The sequence below is a fragment of the Durio zibethinus genome, chromosome 4, assembly GCF_047325235.1.
Source record: "Durio zibethinus cultivar Kanyao isolate XHJ-2024 chromosome 4, ASM4732523v1, whole genome shotgun sequence".
Classification (NCBI taxonomy): Eukaryota; Viridiplantae; Streptophyta; class Magnoliopsida; order Malvales; family Malvaceae; genus Durio; species Durio zibethinus.
Window position 1 is genome coordinate 5,373,462 of NC_143165.1, and position 7,751 is coordinate 5,381,212.

Below are 7,751 nucleotides of genomic sequence, written 5' to 3' on the forward strand. Positions count from 1 at the left end.
TTGATCTTCACTCATTACATGCTACAAATAGAAAAGGTTCAATTTAAGTGAAAGTATTTTGCTTGCCATTGCGAAAGTTATCATCTCACGAGGGCATAGGTACTTTATTTCCTCTTATAAAGGACGATGCCCCGTATAGAGCTTATGCATAAAATGCATCGTGTCATTATGTGTGCCAATATATCCTAATTTATCAATGGTACTATATACAAAAAAAAATAAAGCATAAGAAACATATGTGAATTTTTTTTTGTTTTCGACTTTTTTTATTGAAAATGAAAAATTAAAATCTAAGAAATTAAAATTTAAATATCGATTAAGACTGTTTAAATCAAAATTTAAGGATAACACGTAATTAATTTTGGCTTAACTCTCGAAAACAAATGATATCCCTAGTGGAGTCGCCAAGCTGTCGTAACGATTTTAGATTCGCCCGATGAATTTGAAAATGAAAATAAAAAATGGAATTGCTACCAATCTTTTTTTGTCTAAGTGTGATTTGGCCACCGTTAAAATTTATCCTTTTAATAAAATATTAAGGTTAATTAAAATTTACTTAAAAAATAATTTTAGGGTCTGCAAAATAATCTAGGTTCGAAAGTCGGTTACACGTGAAAAAAGATTAGCACTCCCACAATGTCCGTTTGAAATTATACCAATTAACTACATGTTATCCATTGATTTTGATAAAAACAGTCTTAGTTTCGGTATTTGAAAAAAGAAAAAAAAATAATTTCCTTGACTTCTTTTGTTTATTGAAATTTTATTTTATTTTATTATTATTGTTCAAATTTTATTAAAGAAATATAAATTAAAACCCTTTTATTGAAATGATTCTTAAAATGTTTTAGTACATTGGTAACATTAAAAGAACTCTTTCACACCTAAAAATTTCTTGACATCGTTTCTCGAAATACCTTAGAATCTCATCCTCAAATGCTTAAATTTACTTTTCGTAAAAAACTATATCGTGCATGTAATGCAAATACTAACATGTTGATGCACATATTTTTACTTTACTCTTTAAAAATTTTATTGATTTTTATTAATTTTTTATTTAAAACTTTGAAGAAAAGAGAAATTTTTATTATATTGAAGATTTTTTATAAATATTCTAATTCACTGATAATATTTTAAAAAATCTTCTCACCTAGAGATTTTTTAAAGCATCTTTACTCGAAATACCTTTAAAATCCCGTCATCAAATAAAATTTTCTTTCTCCTCGTTCTTTATTACTTGTTTTTAATAAATTAATTATTTTTTTATAGTAAGAAAAAGAAAATTTTTTATTATATTAAAAACTTTTATAAATACTCCAATATGTTGGTAGGATTTAAAAAAATCTTTTCACCTAGAGATTTTATAGGTATCACTACTCGGAATACATACGAATCTCATCGTCAGATAAAAATTTTCTTTTCTTATATTGTTTTATTATTTTTTAATTATCATTTTATAAGGTTTATTTTTAAAATTAACAAAATTATAAAACTTTTAATTATATACTTCATCATCTATTTTTATCATTTCAATAAAAATTTATTCTAACAAATATAAACATTTTAATATGTACAAATAGTAATAATAAAATTTTAAATAACAAGAGTAATATAAAAAAATTTAGAAAATTAAAAAAAAATTACTTGAACCAGACCGATCAACGGTTCGATAAGATCAATTCAGCAGTTTGGGGTTCAGCGGACCAATGGTTTAGCACCGGTCCAACTAGATAGGTCTAGGCATAAGGGAACCGAGTTGTTCAGTCGATTGCACGGACCCCGAGTCGGGTTAACGGGTTGATATGCAAATCTTGAGTTTAAAATGACATCATTTTGGTCCTTTAATTGAAACGGCATTATTTTAGCTTTCAACTTTTTATAAAAACCCCATATTTTTCAGCTCATTTTTCTCTTCTCCTTTTTTCTCTAACTTTGTCTCTCTCTCTAAAATGATCGATTGGTGGTTGTCCACCCCGTTGTCGTTGATCCTTGGTAGTCGATGTTGTCGTCAGTCATCAAAAAATCCTAAATTTTGCCCACAAATACCTCTCACCTCCCTCTTTTCAAACTTGGGCCTAGATTCGCCTGAATACCATTGAAACGCCCTAAATCGAACCCAAAGAGTTCGATCAAACCTTTTTTTTTTATTAAAAGCTAAGTTTATTTTTTTTCTTTTTTTGCAGGAAGGCTTTAGCACTAGGTTCCTCACCTATCTGACAAGGACTATGATTTTTTTTTTTTGACAAGTCCTTTTGTTGATTATGGGTATGTTTTCTCTTTTTTTATGTGTTTGATGAGTGCTGGTACGTGGGCATGGTTTTTTGGATGAGGTAGGATCGGGTGCAGCAAGCGCTTGTGGAGGGGGTGAAGATGGGTGCTGAAAGGCTAGGTGTATGGAGCCTGGTCTCAAGCGCGGGTCCGTCTATGTAGGAGAGTGGTGCTAGTGCTTTATAGGCCTTTGGTGAACAAGGAGTACTGAGGGATTGGTCTAGGTGCTATAGGATTTGCATGGTTAAGCAAAGGTGAACAGGGGGTGGCAGTGGTGTCGTACACGGCACCCACTGCCACCAACCCTTTTGTTTTTTTCTTTTTTTGTTTTGCTTTTTTTTGCATTTTTTATATAAAATTGCTAAATTAATATTAATGTAAAAAAAAAAGACAGGCTTTGGGCCTTAAATAATGAAATCAGGCCTCAAGTCTGATTGGGTCTAAATCAGGTTTCGACTCAAAAATCGGATTAAAAATTTCATACAAATTTGGTGTCTTCATTTGGTTTTGCATGAGTTTCTGATCCTTCGTAAACTTGGATTCTGCAAGGCTCGCCAGCTGTTTTACTTCATCAACAACTCCTATTCCCGCTGTAATTTCTACCAGCAAAGAAACAACCGTGACCAGTGGAAGAATCACCATGATAGGAGGTACGTTGGCTGCATTGTCGTTGGTTGATTCTTCTATTGCTGATGATGATGGCACAACTAGGTCGCTAGGCAAAGATTTTAAAGCATCCTGAAGTTCTTGTACTGCGAAGTTCATCTCTGCAACTCTGAAATCTATCCTGGACGACCTTTCCATCTTCTTGATTGTTAATGCCAATTCCTTCAAGACATTAGTTGAATAGAAGCTGACTTTCAAGCACTTATCACTAAGATGTTTCCTAGTACATGGAGGTGCCTGCGTCCATGTATAAAATCAATAGTTTAAGCTTAAATATACCATTTCTGTTAAAAGCTTTATATATCTGATTGAGTTTATCCATATATATATATATATATATATATATCTATATATATATATATATATATATATATAAAACAAAAGAGAGGATAAATGAAAAAGTTGCAAGTGTTGAAATTTGAATTTTAAATTTACTAAATAATACTTATTAAAGGTGATTACATGAAACAATTAGATTAAGCTTCTAATTCTTATTAAGATATCCAAATAATACGTATCCAATGAATTGTCCTATTTTGATTTGATAAGAACATTTTTTTTAAATTGAGAATCAGGTTAAAAAGGAGTTTTAAGATGTTTCACTCTTACCAACACCATGATATATACAAAATATATAATTTTTTTTTTTGTTATATCAAGAGGACAAAACCTTATTACAATTAAGGGAAAAAGGGAAAGTCTAGCTCGAAATCAAATCTTTAATGTCCCTTCAAACGTTTTTAATTATTAAGTCAAAGGCTTAAAAACTTATTTAATTTTATATTTATATATATGTATATATATTAATAACATTATTATTTAATATTTTAATTTTAAAATATTAATTTAATAAAAATATTATATTCATATATAATTAAAAAATAATTTATATAAAAAATAATATTTTATAAATATAATATTAAATTAAAATTATTAAAATAATTTTGGATCAAATGCGAGTTATATCGGATCGGAATTAGCTATCAAAAAATGATATTCTAATATCAAATTTAATCGAAATCGGATAAAAAATTTTAAAAGTCAGAACAGTCCTGTCGCCTTATAATTCCTAGTTCTAAACCCTTATCTTTTTATACAGCTAAGATATCTACCTGAATTTCTGAGCCGATGCAACCATTGAGAGTCTCAATGCAATAAGCGCGGTTGCGCAATGAAGCACGAATCTTGAGGTATTGTTTCCATGGATGTCCAAAGTTGGACCGGCCATGTGTTGGCTCCCATCTGGCAAAATTGGCCGGTGAAATTGATAAAAAGAAAGATTTTCAGTTTTCAAGGAAACGAAATATTAATCCCCTTAAAAGACATTTTTTATTAAATTAATAATTTTCTACCGTAGATTCTTCTGTTTCCTTGGAATTAAGCACATATTTATACCCCTGCATCTTCTTGTTCAGATCCTCCTCACTAATTGTCAACTTTCCGTTGCCTTTGAAGTATTCAGCCACACACCCTGCAATTAGTTCGACAAAGAAAGTTATTATGTCTGGATCCATTTAGACAGGTGATAAAATTAAAAATAGCAATGACGATAAAATAAGGTGAGATTGATACTAAGTGGTAATCTTAATATATGATTGGTGGTGAAAATTTTCATTTTCATATTAAGACAAATTCGTCTATTTATTTATACACTAATACTGTATCAAATATACAGTAGATCTTTCCCTCTCTGTCACAAATGTAGATCAACCGGCGGCAACTGCACCGTGAGATGCTATCCAAATGCATTCAATTGTAATCAACTTCAAAAAATTTGGGTTCCACTGGACCTCCGGTGTGGTGAAATTCAAACTGGCCCTTAATCTATGTTACATATAATCTCATTTCATTAGCAATTATTTTTTTCTTTATTTTTTCTTATTCCAATCGGTGTGGTGCGCGTTTACATACCATCCAATGAATCCTCAAGCTTTTCCACGTTTTGATGAACCAGACAGTGAAGCTCGCAACCGGCCCAGATGGGACAAAACAGCATGGTTACAAGGATGCACAAGGATGTTCAAATGGTAATTGTGGCTAACCTCTGATGAGCCAACTCAAACAACTCTTCCACGCGGTAGCCAGAAACTGATACCAAGCTGAAGGTGAGGATGAATATCAAAGCGCCATAATCGAAACGGGCCTTAACCGCTGGGTTAAACCTAGAGAAAGTTGCTGCTGAAGCTGAATGAAAAAATAACAACAATATATATAGGGAGTTTGAACTGAGAAAATCGACAATTTCTTGGCATTTGTTTTTAATTTACTTACCAAAGAGAAAAACTGAGATACCAATAATTATGGGTTTCCATTCATCTCCTGATTGATCAGCCACCCAGTGAATACCAACACCAAGTGCTCCAGCAAGAAATGTTCCTGTTGCTCTGTTAATGCACTTAAACAATGTAGCGCCTGAAATGGAAAATGAGTTATCAAATTCAATATCGAAAAACAAGAAAATTTTCTCTGACATCTCAGACATCATTTTTCTTCAATAAAATTAATAAATTCGTCGGTATTTTTTATATATATATATATATATATATATACATATTATAAGTGGACACCTCCAAAAAATATCTGAATTCGCGACTGCATAAAACATGAAAACATTTCAAGTCACAGGAAAGAGAAGAGGCCTTGAAGACTAACCTACAGTGAAATCGAAAACAACCACAACGGTCATCATATCCCACATAGCATTCCCTCCAACATCATCATACAAAGGCCTCATGTAGTAGAAAAGTGACACAATAGAAAGTGGCAGCCCTACTTTGATACAATGGATGACCTTTCTAGGGTCTGCAACTCCTAAATCCCAAACCTTCATCAAAATCCCCCAAACTTTTGAAATTATTCCTCCCATAAAACCTTTTAATCCTAGACATATGTTGGCTGCTAGCCCAGATTCAAGCTGCAATATCTTCCATGTCCCATCAGGTACATTTATCTTCCATTCCAATTTGCTAGAGGCTTCCTTTTCCATGTTGAATGGAAATAGAACTAGTCAGGCTGGTGGGGTTTTGATTCTACAAAGAAAGGAGACCCGCACTGTCATTGGACTAAACACCATTGTCAAGCACATATTTATACATGGGGAGCCTCTGAGGCCCTGATTATTTGACTGCTCCGAATAAATTCAGTAGAATTTATGTTGTATTATCCCACTATGAGAAATAACAATTTAAAACATGGTATGAAAATAAAAAAAAAACGAAAATGACACAATTTAAAATTTTTTAATTTAACAAATATCAAAAAATATTTTATATTTTTCATGTCGATATAAATTATAGCATTTAATTTTTTTATATAAATTATCAATATTTTATATGATATAAATATACAAATCATAATATTTAACTTTCGATAGTTAAGTTAGTGACCAACACTCGGCAATTCTTTTTGGTCCACTGTCCTTATTAGGGTATATATTGGGACAATATGGCTGAAAAAATTCGATCACCTTTCTAGCTGAGCGTCATTTGCTTTATGGTTTTTACTAGTAAATGCAAACCAAGGTATTTTTGCTGTTGTCTTTCATGACAAGTGGATCTTTTATTAAGCATAGAGAAGAGAAGATCTCTCAGTTCTCACTGTCATTATAACAAGATATGGAAGCAGCACAAACTCAGGAAAATGAACTTAAACGTTTGCAAATAATATGGTAGCAGTATTAATTAATTCTAGAGTAAAACACTAAAAATGAAGGGATTCTTAGGACAATAATACTGTCAGCAGTTGTGTGATCGTTTAATAGAGTGCTTCACATTTAGTTTCAATACTGTCAAAATTTAATTCGTGACAATTTCATTAATTCGAGAGTAGAACACTAATAATGAAGGGATTCTTAAGAGAATAACATTATCAACGATTATGTGATCCCTTGATAAAGTGTTAAATTCTCAATTTCGATGACGAAAGTTCAATCCTCAATAATTTCAAATTAAAAAAAAAATTATCACATGCTAATACTGATGATTTTTCTAATTACTGCATCTGCCTTGTTCAGGCTAATTTAGGTTGATGGTCCCAGATCAGTGCTTGGTGATGTGATCGGCACATGGGATGGATGATCTTAGGTACAGTTGGCCAGCTTATTGTCTTTGCTGATCATTGTGCAAAACACAGCAAAAGCTAGCCAATATGTATTAGTTAGTTGCTGATTAATTCAAAGATAGTACATTTTCAGTTTGAGAAGGCATGTATCCAAGTGACTGGTGCTTTCATTTTAACTATATGGATTGAACAAATTTTAATTTAACCAGCACCTCTAAAAACATTATTGATGAAACTCTGTTTCTTACATGAAAACTGCAAATGTAACCTGCAAAAACTATATAGCCTCTGCAATCATGACAAATAATACAGTAGAAAACAAAATATAATCTTTTTTAGGGTAGAAAACCCTGGGTTAATATCATGCTCCTTCTTAAATTCTTCCCATCATTCACAAATTTTTTTCAGTCTTATATAATTTGCATACCAAAAAAAAAAAAAATAAAACCCAACATAAGATTAAGTTTAGCAAATTTCCATCTCCAAAACTTAAATATTCACATCATATATATGCAAAATTCTGTTCCTCTACCAACTGACCATATAATGAGTATATCATATTAAGCTATTTGAGCTTTTTTATTTTTTTTTATACAAAAGAGGCTGAAACCTACGAAATAGGAAAAGAGAAATTGCAAATATCGGAGATCAAATCTTAACTTTGTAAGAATTCATCTCTTAAAAAAAATAAATCAACCATTTGAATTAAGTCTCAGGTTCTATGTAATGACAAACATTAGAAGAGAGATACCTAATTT

The 7,751-nt window shown here is 31.4% G+C and overlaps 1 pseudogene across 1 annotated transcript; it reads right to left on the minus strand.

The window, feature by feature from the left end:
- Nucleotides 1–1,658: 1,658 nt before the first annotated feature.
- LOC111288737 (aluminum-activated malate transporter 10-like) lies at nucleotides 1,659–6,069 on the minus strand (annotated as a pseudogene). The gene is made up of 6 exons (XR_016341913.1): nucleotides 5,587–6,069; nucleotides 5,206–5,346; nucleotides 4,846–5,118; nucleotides 4,289–4,405; nucleotides 4,047–4,192; nucleotides 1,659–3,171 (listed from the first exon to the last, which is right to left on the minus strand). The product of XR_016341913.1 is annotated as an aluminum-activated malate transporter 10-like (transcript).
- Between the last annotated feature and the right edge of the window lie 1,682 nt (nucleotides 6,070–7,751).